The sequence below is a fragment of the Opisthocomus hoazin genome, chromosome 11 (assembly GCF_030867145.1).
Source record: "Opisthocomus hoazin isolate bOpiHoa1 chromosome 11, bOpiHoa1.hap1, whole genome shotgun sequence".
In the NCBI taxonomy this organism is placed as follows: Eukaryota; Metazoa; Chordata; class Aves; order Opisthocomiformes; family Opisthocomidae; genus Opisthocomus; species Opisthocomus hoazin.
The window spans coordinates 23,492,283-23,505,518 of NC_134424.1; the positions used below are offsets into that span (position 1 = coordinate 23,492,283).

The 13,236-nt window shown below is 44.2% G+C and overlaps 1 protein-coding gene across 4 annotated transcripts in view; it reads left to right on the forward strand.

Moving 5' to 3' along the window:
• The window catches only part of IQSEC1 (IQ motif and Sec7 domain ArfGEF 1), a 388,154-nt gene that overhangs the window by 143,516 nt on the left and 231,402 nt on the right, over window positions 1-13,236 (forward strand). The window lies entirely within an intron of this gene.

Here is a 13,236-nt window from a genome sequence, read left to right on the forward strand (position 1 = left end):
AGGCAGCCAGAATGTCAGGAGAACTATAAAACAACTTGTAGTTATCTCTATAAAAAATGTGGTGGATTCATGGGTATATTTGTATGACTACGGTGAAGTCTGTAAGAATTTAGTTCCTGCCTTGTTGGAACTTGTTGAAGACATCCATTCTTGTTGAAGAATGGTTTCTGGTAAGAAATTCAATTCAAAAGCAATTCAGTTTCCCCCCCTCCCTTTTTTTTTCTCCCCCCATTCCCTTGTCTGGGTCTGTTGGTAGGTTTGGTTATATCTAAATGTAAAGTGTCAGTCTCTTCAAGTTGGTTTTTTTTCCCCCGAGTAAAGATGGTTGCCTGAGGAAAAGTCACTTGACTTCTGTTTCTGTATCTGTTTTTTCCAGGTTGTTGGTTGACTTTCAGGGTGAATAAAAGTGGCAACATTGTTTGGCTAATTGCCTATGCTGCCGTAGATAGCAGAATACCACAGATGCCTGTGTTTTTCAGTGTTCTGTGCCCTAGTTTTCTACGCTTTGTGTGGAAATGTATGTACGAAGCTGGAGGAGTGACTAGGATGGAGGCAAACGCCTTTTAAGTGATATTCTCTAAACAGCAGCTGTGATTTGAGTCTGAGTTGGGTTTCAAACCTTGCAGACTTCTGTGGGGCTGTCATTTGTGTCTTTAGCCATTAGACAGGGAATAAATGAGAAGAGCTGTCTTTTGAAAATCCAAAATACTGCTCTAGCGCTATCGGACTCGGTCCGGTGTTACACAGACATGAAACGCTCTAACTTCCAAAGATTTTTGTTGTCATAATATCTTTGAGGAGGAAACAACCCAACGCTTTCTCTTCCCTCTGCATGTATATTTTCACCATTTCCTTCTGTGCACCCATCTCTGCCCCCAGCCCGCCCCATTTTGCTCTTGGTGGGTTTATTCCAGTTTTCTTCATTCGTCTACTTGTAACTCATAAAGCCAAATGGATTTTCCTTGATTCCTGATGCTTTCTCGTATGCTGCTTAAACGTTGTGCTATAGCAAATGCAACAGCTGATTGCACATTTTCCACATCTGTAATTTTTATGCCAATTGCCTATCTAAAAAAGCTGTCATCTAGACTTCATAAAGATAAAAGTTAAATTGAAAAGGTGTTTGGATCTGGAAGTTTGATTGCTGTAACAAATGTAGAACCCAATGCAAACACTTCTGGAGCTAGCAAAAGTTAGCACCCATGAAAAGAATGTAGTGTAAATAAATATAACATAAAATGAAACATCCCTGACGCTTTTTTATTTTGTGTCTATTAGGATGAGCTTGTCATAACCTCTAAGAAGGGTTTAGATTGCTGCTGCTGTCTGATTGCTTACCAAATATTTGTACAACCATATTTAATCTGTAGCATATATACATAGTAAATGCAGAGTTCATTGCCATATCAGCTAGAGTGACAAATTCAAAGTACAAGAGGAGAGTAATTAAAAGGTGAGGTGTATACTTTTCCTGCTCCCAGAAATCTGTGCTGGGGCCAGTGTTAGTGTTTCGGGTCAATCACCAGTCCCAGCGGTGCGTTGGAGAGCTGGGAACACACCGAGTTGTGCTCTTTTGTTTCTTACTACATAGGGGTGGCCACGATCTAAAGGAACTGGCAGGAAAGAAGCAGAATAAAAGAGCTTTTGCCTACGTTTTCCCTAGTGGGCCATATCCAGCATGGTTTGGAAAAAACTCAAAATTGAAGAAAAAACATTGCAGTATCAGCCATACTTTTCACACTGCTTTACAGTGTGTGATATAAAAACCTGATGGGCAGCACTCCCATACCTCTCAAATCTTTTCCAAGCAAACGATGATTGTATCTTGCTTACGCTCTGGTATTTTTTTTCCCTTTTGTATCAACATGTAAAATGAAATTTGGAATTATTAGAGATGAGTAAAAACACTGCACACAGTGGACTACTAATAGGGGTGAAAGTGGCTTTGAGGCACTGTTATGCAGCATCGATGCTGCTGTTAAAAGATGATGTAAAATATGTTTCTTTTTGAGATTAATATGTTCTTGTCTTTTGATGTCTAATAGTAGTGACTGTTGAGCTAGGACAAAAGTCCAAACTTCTATCAACTGCCCAGCAGAGTGGTGAATTTACCTCTTAAATGAAATTCCTTGTTCGTCACCTTTCCTTATTCCATGGTAAACAACGTTCCAGGAAGCTGTCCTTATTCGAGGCGTCTCCAAAACACATCAGCTGTGCCTGCCTTCGCACGTGTGCACCACACGTCAGCTCCTGTTCAGTTTTCTCTTGATCTTCTATCTTCAGGCACAGAAACCTTGCTAAGGAACATTCATACAGTCTCACGTTGCATTGAAGTACACGCTTGAGCTTTAGTTACTTTCACTCATCTGATTTAAATAGTTGAAGTTACTCAGAGATTGTAAATTAGTTGCGTTCAGTTATATGGAAACTTCTGAACTTTTATAGAACTGGAGTTTAAGATGATGGCACTGACTGAAGTGACTTGTTAAAGAAGCGGTGCCCTCTGTGAAATATTAAACAGAACAAGGAACTGGTATCTTTTAGGTGACCCAGCAGCTTTGGCTGATTGCCCTGACTTACAGTACCTATAGTAAAAGGAAGAATATTCATATTTTTAGATGGCAGCCTAGGTCTCGAGCATGACCAGGACAAAGACGATGCAGGATTTTGTGCACTGGGCAGTGATGCCTTCCAGGATACTCGGCAATCCATCAATGTTCAGAGCCTCAAACCCAGACATAAAGACATCTTGTAGTGGCTCACAGGCTTTGAGCAATGTATGGTTTGGTTGCTCTGTGCTGGATTTCATACTTCAGTTAATCTCTCAAGATGTGCAAATATTAGCTGAAGTCAGGCTGCAGGGGCTGCGGTGCTTCCCGTCGCGGTGTTCCTGGTCAGGAGTCCTGTCCACGCTCTCCCCTTCCCCCTGCTTCGCCTTGGAAATCGCATTGCTTGATCCAGATGCGTCTGGCTGGTGTGGTGGCGTTGGGGGGATGAGGAGTTGCTGCAGAGTTTTCCTTGAAATGTGGTTAGTTTCTGTTTGTGACCCCGAAGAAGCGTATTCTACCTGTTGAATTGCAAGCCTTTCCACCCCAGTAGAGGTTTGGTAATGTGAAGTAACACACTGCACATGTGCCGTAATCCTGTCCAAGCGCAGCACCTCGAGTCAGCGAGGTACACAGGTCTGCGTGAGTCAACTGAAAAGCCCCCAGCCCAGACCCCAGTATGGAGGTGTGATCTCACTGGCCGCACTCGGCTGAGGTGGTGTGGAAGTGCTGGTGCCATCACAGGCTGCACCGGAGCGGCCCAGGCGTGCTCGGGGCTGGGGCTGGGGCTGGGGTGCAGGCAGGGAGGGCTGGTGGGTCACCACTGTGGTGGTGCTGCCGGGTCTGGCACCCAGCCCGTGGGTGGGATCTGGACGCAGCATCCCAAGCTGTCAGTCTGCGACCTCCCATTGCCTCTTAAAACACCTACGCAGGCATGTGTGCGCACTCAGTTTATAAATGTCAGCTCCAAGTGGGATGTTTCTGTCCTATTTTTGTTTTTAAGAAGTTGTAGGGAGTTAGGAGAATAGCAACTTTGTGAAGCTTTAAGTGAAGTGAGCTTGGATAAAAGGAAAGCCATCCCCACCGTGCTGCTGCTGTGGTTCTGATCCAGCGCCGGACCCATACGTTAACTAACCCTTCCCCGGCTGTGAAACGGTAGCCTAAGAATCATAGAACCACAGCAGGTTTTGGGTTGGAAGGGATCTTTAGAGGTCATCTAGCCCAACCCCCTGCAGCGAGCAGGGACAGCTTGAACTGGACCGGCTTGCCAGCCCGCTGTGGGGCGGGCAGGGGAGCTGCCGCTCTGCCTGCGCGTAGAACCTTTCTCTCCGAGTTCTGTACTCCGAGTCCTTGACAGCACAGCTGTACATGCTTCGCCGAAGCCAGCGTCTGAGACAGGATCAGATTCCCCCGAGACTCAATGGCTGCTGGCAGCGGAGCGATTCCGGGCGGGTATTTATGGAAGAGGAGCTATGGCTCCCCAGCAGTATGAGGCGGCAGCACGCAGGTTAATAGGATCTTTGAACGGTAGGAAAAACAGCACTTTGTTTTCCTTTACATGAGTAGAAACACTGATCAGTACAAGCACAGTAAAATGGGAAGAACCCAATAAAATAACAGCATACTTCGAAAACCTGAGTTGTGATATGCATATTAATGCAGCAGAAACCTGGGAGGTCCTGCTACCTAAACTTCAGTGAATGCTCATTAAAAATTTCAGTGAATAAATGTGTTGTGCTGGCATGTTGGCGACTGCTGCTTGCCACAGCTGCAGCAAGTCTGTGGGCAATTTTGAGACTGATAGCGGATTAGCACTCCTTTTCCACAGCAAGGAAGCACGCTCACTTGGACTGTTTCGTATCCAGCAAGGGCAAGGGCAGGGTCCTGCACCTGGGGAGGAACAACCCCAGGCACCAGCACAGGCTGGGGCTGACCTGCTGGAGAGCAGCTCTGCGGAGAGGGACCTGGGTGTGCTGGGGGACGACAGGGTGACCATGAGCCAGCAGTGTGCCCTGGCTGCCAAGAAGGCCAGTGGGATCCTGGGGTGCATCAAGAGGAGTGTGGCCAGCAGGTCGAGGGAGGTTCTCCTTCCCCTCTGCTCTGCCCTGGTGAGGCCCCATCTGCAGTGCTGGGTCCAGTTCTGGGCTCCCCAGTTCAAGAAAGATGAGGAGCTACTGGAGAGAGTCCAGCAGAGGGCTATGAGGATGATGAGGGGACTGGAGCATCTCTCCTATGAGGAGAGGCTGAGGGAGCTGGGCTTGTTCAGCCTGGAGAAGAGAAGGCTGAGAGGGGACCTTAGAAATGCTTCTAAATATCTGCAGGGTGGGTGTCAGGAGGACGGGGCCAAGCTCTTTCCAGTGGTGCCCAGCGACAGGATAAGGGGCAACGGGCACAAACTGAAGCAGAGGAAGCTCCAGCTGAACCCGAGGAAGAACTTCTTCCCTCTGAGGGTGACGGAGCCCTGGCCCAGGCTGCCCAGAGAGGCTGTGGAGTCTCCTTCTCTGGAGATATTCCAGCCCCGCCTGGCCGCGGTGCTGTGCAGCCTGCTGTGGGTGACCCTGCTTGGGCAGGGGCTTGGGCTGGGTGACCCACAGAGGGCCCTGCCAACACGTAACATTCTGTGATTCTGTATCCATGAAGTCCACCCAGGGATGAAGTTTATGTCCTTGTTCTGCTTAGAAGTTGTTGTGTAAACTCTTTCATAAGCCTGGCTAGAGAGCTCACTGGCATCTTGCCCATGCCAAGACTACCTTAGGACTTTAAACTTTCCCATTGCCATTCAGTCCTTACGTGCCTTAGCCAGTTCGTACCTATTTCTTCTAATGCTGATAGTGCTTTTCAACTAGAGTAGCTTTTTCTCTGTCCTGGGAAACAAATTTTTAAGAATAACAGTGAAATATGGTATACTATTGCAAATGAATGAGTGATGATGAAGATGGATACCTAATGTAGTTTACATATGTGAAACGTGAAGTTTTGCTGTATTTTAGGGCATCATAGCTTTATTCAACAGGTTATTACCGCAAGGAACTGAAGTTCGTCACTCTTTACAGCACTTTTTTCAGCCTTTGAAATGCACAGAAGGCACCACTGTGGTCGTTTATTGTGCTGTGAAAAGTGATCGATTTTTATAATGCATTTACAGCAATCGTGAGGTCTCAAGGCAGCTTTCAGCGCTCTTTGTTGCAGTCACACAGTTGAGAATTTTGGGTTCTGATGCTTTTTTAAAAAAAACAAAATGGTAGAAAACCCCACAAAACAAACCCACCCCAAAAGAAACAAAAACCCTGAAGAAACCATCCTGGCTGACAGAATCAGGTTCTCTCAATGTCTGGGGTGTTCTGCCCATAAGGAAAAGGCAGCGTAAAGGTAGATTTGGGGAGCTCGACATGAGCTGGACCAGTACTACAGCTACTGTCAGCCATCAGTCGCTACAGGCCAGAACTGGGTCCTCTGCAAGGATTTCTTTTACTGAAAGTTTAGACGGTTTCCTTTGGATCTCACACTGGTTCTGATTTAGAGGAGGAGTTTTTTCAGGTTTTTTTTCTGTTTTTCTTCATTTCCATCTGAAGCTTAGATTTACTGATGGAGTTCTGTAGTGGGCTGAATTTTGAAAATATTTTCATCTTGAAACCTCAAAAAAAAAAGACTAAATTTCTAAATGTCTTCATAAAATACTTGAACAGTTTTCCTTAATTTCCTCGGTATTTTTTCTTACAGCGTTTTGAAGTGGAAGTTTCCACATTGACTTAAAAGTTTCCCAGCCATAGTTAATAAAAAAGCATCAGGTGGATCTTACTGTTTCTAAAACAAGTGTTTTCACTTGCCTGCTTCTGCCCTGCTATGAAGGTTTCTGGGAAGGCCCAGGCTGGTCCTGAAAAATGGTGAGAGATGACGATTCAACTGGTACTTCTGGGCTGATTTAACTGGTACTTCTGGGCTGACTTTCTGGGTCCGTTCCCCCTGACCATGAGGAGCTTATGGGACTTCTTGCTCTGCTTTAAAAAGATTTGAGGTTTAAAGCAGATACCATTGATCATTCCCTGTTAGTCTCTAATGAAAAGGAAGAACGATTTCCTTGTTTTTCTCCGTGCGTTAGTGAGAGCCTCAAAGTATCAGAAGGGCACAACGAAGTGATGGGATAGTGCTCGTCCTGACCTGGGATCACAGCATGGCCAGAATGTTTTACGTTCACACCTTGAATACCGTGTTCAGTTCTGGGCCCCTCACTGCAAGAAGGACACTGAGGGGCTGGAGCATGTCTAGAGAAGGGCAGCGAGGCTGGTGAAGGTCTGGAGAACAAGTCTGATGAGGAGTGGCTGAGGGAGCTGGGGCTGTTCAGTCTGGAGAAGAGGAGGCTGAGGGGGGACCTTATCGCTCTCTACAACTACCTGACAGGAGGGTGTAGTGAGGGGGGGTTGATCTCTTCTCCCAAGTAACTAGCGATAGGATGAGAGGCAATGGCCTCAAGTTGCATCAGGGCATGTTCAGATTGGATATTAGGAAAAATTTCTTTACTGCAAGAGTGGTCAGGCCTTGGACCAGGCTGTCCAGGGCAGTGGTGGAGTCCCCATCCCTGGAGGGGTTCAAAACCATGTAGATGTGACAATTCGGGACATGGTTTAGCAGGCATGGGGGTGTTGGGGCCATGGTTGGACTTGGTGATCTTTTCCAACCTGAACGATTCTATGATTCTATGATAACTAGTATTTGGATTTGGAAACTCTTAGTAGATGATCTTCTGGTCATCTAATCAGAAGAAACAGTGAAGTGCTTCCTTGCTGGGTGAATTTTGTCCGTTTATCTCGTGTAGTGGGAAGTTAAAGTGTCGTTATTCCTGATAGCTCTAATACTGGCTGGAAATGAGCAAAATTAAACTGAGTCATGCTCTTTGAGCTTCCTTTCAGATTATTTGCTTGTGATTTTCCTAATGGCACTCCTATTTATTCCTGCTTGCATACAGTTTCTCTTGCTGCGAATCCGAGCGAAGGGAATGGCGTAGAACATCTCTTCCGAAGCAAGACATTGCCCTCTCGTGGGTGCCGGAGGAAAAAGGCCTCGTCAGAAGCCCCCAGCCTCCGCCTTGGAGTGAAAATCCCCCTGGCATGTGGAGAGTGTCGGTAGCCTTAGTAAATCTAATTCCGTTGCCTGAGAGGACTGCGTCACTTTGAAGCTTTGATGAAATACAAAAACTTGATGGAACACATATAGTAAGAGAAGAATGCTTTGGGTGACAAAATCATTTCGTTCGAGGGGCTGTCATATCAAAACTCCTGCAAACCAGGGACTCGTCTGCTGACTCACCAGAAGGGTTATTTATAATGTAGTGGGGCTTCAAGTAGCATTGTGTTTAGCAGAAAACAATCTGTTCATCTGCCTCCTTTCAGCAGATGCTTCATGTAAGAGAATAGTCAGCTTATCCGAAGTTTTAATAAGATCCTTTGGATCGCGAAACATATGCACGCTATGAATAACCTTCAGATAATCAGACTGGGCTTTAAATCTGCCTATTTGGATGTTTTGCTAAATGTCTCACTTTCTTTTTTAGACTGACCTTTAACTAGTGGACTAAAATATATGACAAAGACCCTGTTAAGAAAATCTATTTCTGTAGGGAAAAAAAAAAACTTGCTTTACGTAATAGTAGTGCTTAAAAGATAACAGAAATATTTCTCTGAAACGTGTTATTGAAACCTGCGACACTCTTTAACTTCTGAAGAACATGGGCTTGATTGAATAGCCTTCAGTAATTAGCTGAAAGAAAGAACTGCTTTACCAGCATCTTTTTATACTGAAAAGAAAAAAAAAAGAAAACAAACCAGAAAACCAAGCCAACACTTCAGCAGTTCCCTGATTCTCCTCAGAAGCTGCATCTATTTTATTCAATATCTCCCGTACCAGTTATAGAAGTTTCTTCTGATATAATGTGATTTCACTGGTTTGTTTCATTTTGATTTGAAAATATCTGGCATTTTCATACTTCCCGTGAAGTGGTGAAAAGTACTTGTAAAAACCTCCAGAGGCACTTTGATACATGAATAGGCTCCATTAGAACAAAATGCTTCCACATCTGAGCCTGTCCAAAGCAGCGGGAGAAAGGAGGGTGGGAGCCAAGTGGAAGAAGCAAACAAACAAAGAAAACCCCTTCATAACCACATTTCTAATTTTGTGGCCACAAAAAGTAACCACATTTCTTCTTTTCCGCTGGAAGCGGGCACCACGGAAAATATTGTGAGGCAGTCTCCGTACTGGGAATCTGTAAGGATGTATTTTTTAAGAAAACCCAGAAGAAAATACCAAATTTGACTCCCTTGTGCTTCAGTTTTATAGATCGAGCGGGTCAGTGTCTGGGTAGGGGAGCGTTCTGGTGCTGCGACTGTTGACGCTTGGTACAAGGGGCTTTTTCATGGATAAGTGGGAGAAGGTCTGCGTAAACTTTGCATCAAGACAGTATTAAGTAATATAATAGTAAAGCTTTTATATGTATTTTATTTGTTGTAAATCTCTCTCCTTGAAGCATGCGTCTGGAGGGACTGCGCTTCTTAAAGGTGGTGTTTCTGGAACTGGTCACCAGTTGTGGTATTCATCATACTGTATTTTTCTGTAACTAGACAATTTATCAACCTCGTATTCTACCTTGTTTCAGTATTCTTTTATTTATAGCAACTCCTTCTCCAGGTGGAATCATAGGTTTTTGTTAACCACTTCTGACGAGGGTTGTGTTACGGATGAATGCCCCCTTCATTTTCTGAGTTGTTGCCTCTGAAGACTTTGAAACCTTGCTCTTCGGTCTTGTCTCCAGCCTGACATGTTAAAATTATCTAATAAATTGGATCAACGCTTAGGATGTAGACAGACAAGCATGTTAAGTGAATAGTTTTTATTTAGAAGCATTTGTTGTTTTGTAACTTACAGCCATTATTTTAATCTAGAAAGTGATCCTAAACAAGAGTTGCAGGTTCCACTTTTTTTTTATTTAGTGAACTGCTTTGTACGAGCATGCAGGGAAATGCTGTTTCTGTCGGTTCTATAAACGGAGCTGGGCTGTGAGATTTCAGGGTGGAAAGCAGCGGAGGCAGTGACGAGCTCATGTCTAAGGTTCACTTCTCATTCTTTGATCTCAGTTTATAAATTCCCATTTGGTTCATGCCTATGCATCTTTCCTGCCTCCAAGAAGTTAGGTTAGAGGTTGAGCCTAAAACGGGTATGGTGTTAATAGATTATATTGCCATCATAAAGCTATGCAATAGCTGGGTCTCTGTGTGGTAGAAGAGTAATGATAAGTGATAAAAACTCTTCAGTTTTAGATAGTCTTCTACATCTACATCAAGAGATGCAGCCTTGAGGAAGGAAAGGTACATACTTATTAATAAGAAGTGCTAAATAAATTTTATATTGTGAGCGTGGATTCCGATGCAAGTAATGAAATCCTCACAGTGTCTCTGGTGTATGCCTGAGCTAGATTTTTGTGCACTGACTTCCTAGCTAATGCTTCATCTCAGAAAGGCGGCTTTCATTGGTCAGTGACTCAAGCTTCTATAAATATGCCTTAAATAAGGCAGACTAGTGCCATATTGTATCAGTGTCTGAATAACAAGAGCAAGTGAGAACTGAGTCATTGAAGTGACTCATCTCGTGTTAGAGACCTGGCGTTACACTCTACAGTATAAAATCTACTTATAATTGTGTTTCGGAAGACAGCTTGTATGAGATGTGTTACACTGATCAGAGAAGCAAAAGAGACTTGGCCTCGTGTGTAGCAGAGATCACGTCTAAGCTAATTCTTCTCTGCAGTGGTGAGTAGCCAGTGCTTCAGAGCCATCTGGCCTTCCCTGAGGCAGCTAGCTTATTCCCTTCACCTGCTCAGGAAAAAATTCACGTTGCAATTGATCTTCATAAGAGGTGAATTTTTCGCTTCATTTGGCTACTGCGGTGCCTATAATGCCACAACGTGTTGCCTGACACGCGGTGTGACAAGAGCCAATTCACAGGAAGGAGCCGCCAGCCGCTGTGGCTTTCCACCTAGGCAGCTCACGTTGTTATAGCAACGAGGTAATTCCTGTATTGATTGTGTACAGAGCGAAGCCATTTCACTTTGAGTCATCTGGCGGTTTTGTGCAGACCTGCTCACTCAGTATGTATTGGATACACCTCGGTGTATGTTGTGGTGCAGCGTGTCAGTTGCTGGAACACCCATGGCCCTGGACAAGGAAAGCCCCCTTCTGGGTTTTTCACTTTGTTGGCGTGGAATAATAATAGCGCTTCAAGGAGTTCTAAGATTTATTTTCTTACATATGCTAACCTTCAGTTTAAATTAAAGACTAAAGTCTGAACCACCTACATTAGTACCTTGTCATGTTTTTTAATATGTTTTTAAAAGCCTCTCTTATGTCCACGCCTCTAGCTAATTACACCTTCTAGAGAAGCTATGTGGATTAGTAGCAAGGTGTTCACCATACACTGAGAAAGTAAAGATCAACCCAGAGCTGCTGGCAAGCCTGTGTAAGTTTTACTCTGCTTACTATGGATCGCTCTCTCTTGGCATTTAGGTTTCTTCAGTTGCCAGAAGCATTCTTGTCTGAACCAAGGTAGGTACAAGACTCACTAGCTATGTTGAGTTTGATACCTGCCGCCTTTATTCTTCCCTTGGCCTTTCTTGCCAAGAACTATCCAGGTTGCACCCTCTCCCAAAGCAGGATGGCCGTGCTTCCCTAAAGCATCAGCTCGCCTTTTGGACCTCACAGGGGAAACCTTGGTGTGACTTAGGGAGGGAAATGGATGGATCTAGGGGGTGGGGAGGTGGGGCATGTTGTAAGTTTAGTCCCAACCCCAGAGAGACTTTTTCCATGAAAGATTATACTCAACTAGTACGGCTAGAACATTAGGAAAATCTTTATACTAAAACAGGATTTGAGAAGTGAGGCGTTGGATTGTGCACCAAACTTTCAGCAAAGCTTTTCTTGCCTACAACAGGCAAGGACTGGCTTGGGTTTAAGTATATAGGTGTAGATATTCAGCGGTTTGCTTAAAAAATACAAAATACCCTTGTGTCCTGGTTTCAGCTGGGATAGAGTTAATTTCCTTCCTAGTTGCTGGGGTAGTGCTGTGTTTTGGATTTAATATGAGAAAAATGTTGCAACACACTGCTGTTGTAGTTACTGCTAAGCAGTGCTTACGCAAAGTCAAGGGGTTTTCAGCTTCTCATGCCCTGCCGGCGAGCAGGCTGGAGGCGTGTGGGAAGCAGGGCGGGGAGGCAGCGAGGTCAGCTGACCCAGATGGGCCAATGGGCTGTTCCATACCGCGTGACATCATGCTCAGCATGTCAGCTGGGGAGTTGGCCGGGGGGCAGTGGCCGCTGCTTGGGAATGGGCTGGGCATCGGTTGGTGGTGAGCGGTTGTGGGTTTTCACTTGCGTCACTTGTTTTTCCTGGGTTTTATTTCTCTCTGTTTTTGTTATTTTCCTTTTCATTACATTTATTTATTTATTTATTAAACTATTCTTAGCCCACGAGTTTTCTCACTTTTACTTTTCCAGTTTTCTCTCCCATCCTGCTGGGGGGAAGAGTGAGCGAGCGGCTGTGTGGTGTTCAGTTGCCAGCTGGGGTTAAACCAGGATGCCTTGTTACTCATGTCTATTAAACTTCAGCCTGGACTGAGAAGTTTTTAAGATTTAAAGGCATTTATCACGCCTAAACTGACCCCATTATCCTTGTGTGATGAAACTTTCTTTCTACCTCTACTTTTTAAGTTTGTCTTGCAGTTCATGCCGACACCTCGGAGGAAGAGCACGCAGTGCTGTGGTAAAAGAAAGAGCCACCTCTCATTCTTTGCCATTCCCTCTCAAGGCATGACCTTCATTCTGCTCACCCTCTGCTGTAACACACTAAGCAGGGCTTTTTTGTAGGATTTCTCAAGCTTACTGAGCTACCTCAGGAACCTGCTGGTTTTGTTCTTTCCATGGATTTCTTTCAGCAGGCTTAGCGGGTGTTGATTTTGTCCTATATAAGCAATCCACATATATCTTTATAATCTTCTTCAAGACTGAAAGATTGAGGCTGTCTTGCAGACGTTAAAGTTCTTTCAGTTGAACGTTCACATACTGAACTGTGTCAGTTCTCAGTTTGTGCCCATACAAAGGCAGAAGACTAGGCTTCTCTGACGAAGCATGCAATATGGTGTGCCAGAGCTCCACATTGTCTGAAATGTAGTCCGAAATGTGAGGAATTCCTTTTATTTATTTTTCCCATTAATTTTTAGGGGACATCAAATGTAGCATAAACAAAAAATATTGCTTAGATATAGCTCTTCAGTAAGGCTGAGTGGTTAGATGTCTAGCAATTGGCTGCATAGTTGACTATAAGAATACTAGCATTGTTGAAAAACTAGTGTTCTGATATATTTGCAGTTAGCTCTAGATTTTTGGTTGCGTTTTAAGTTAGCCTAAAATTAGTATTTTTCTGGAGCAAATGTTACAAGAAATGCCCAGTTTGCCATTTAAGTAAAATGGAAGCAAATTAACTGTTTCCAGCAAGACAAATATTCTGATTTACTTGTGCTGGTAACATCTTTGAATATTTTTTTGAAAAGAATAAAAATACCCTAGACTACTGAGGCTTGCAAAACCTGAATTAATTAGGCATTCTTTTTTTGAAATTCATCGAGCAAATTTAACAGCCTCCACAATTATGAA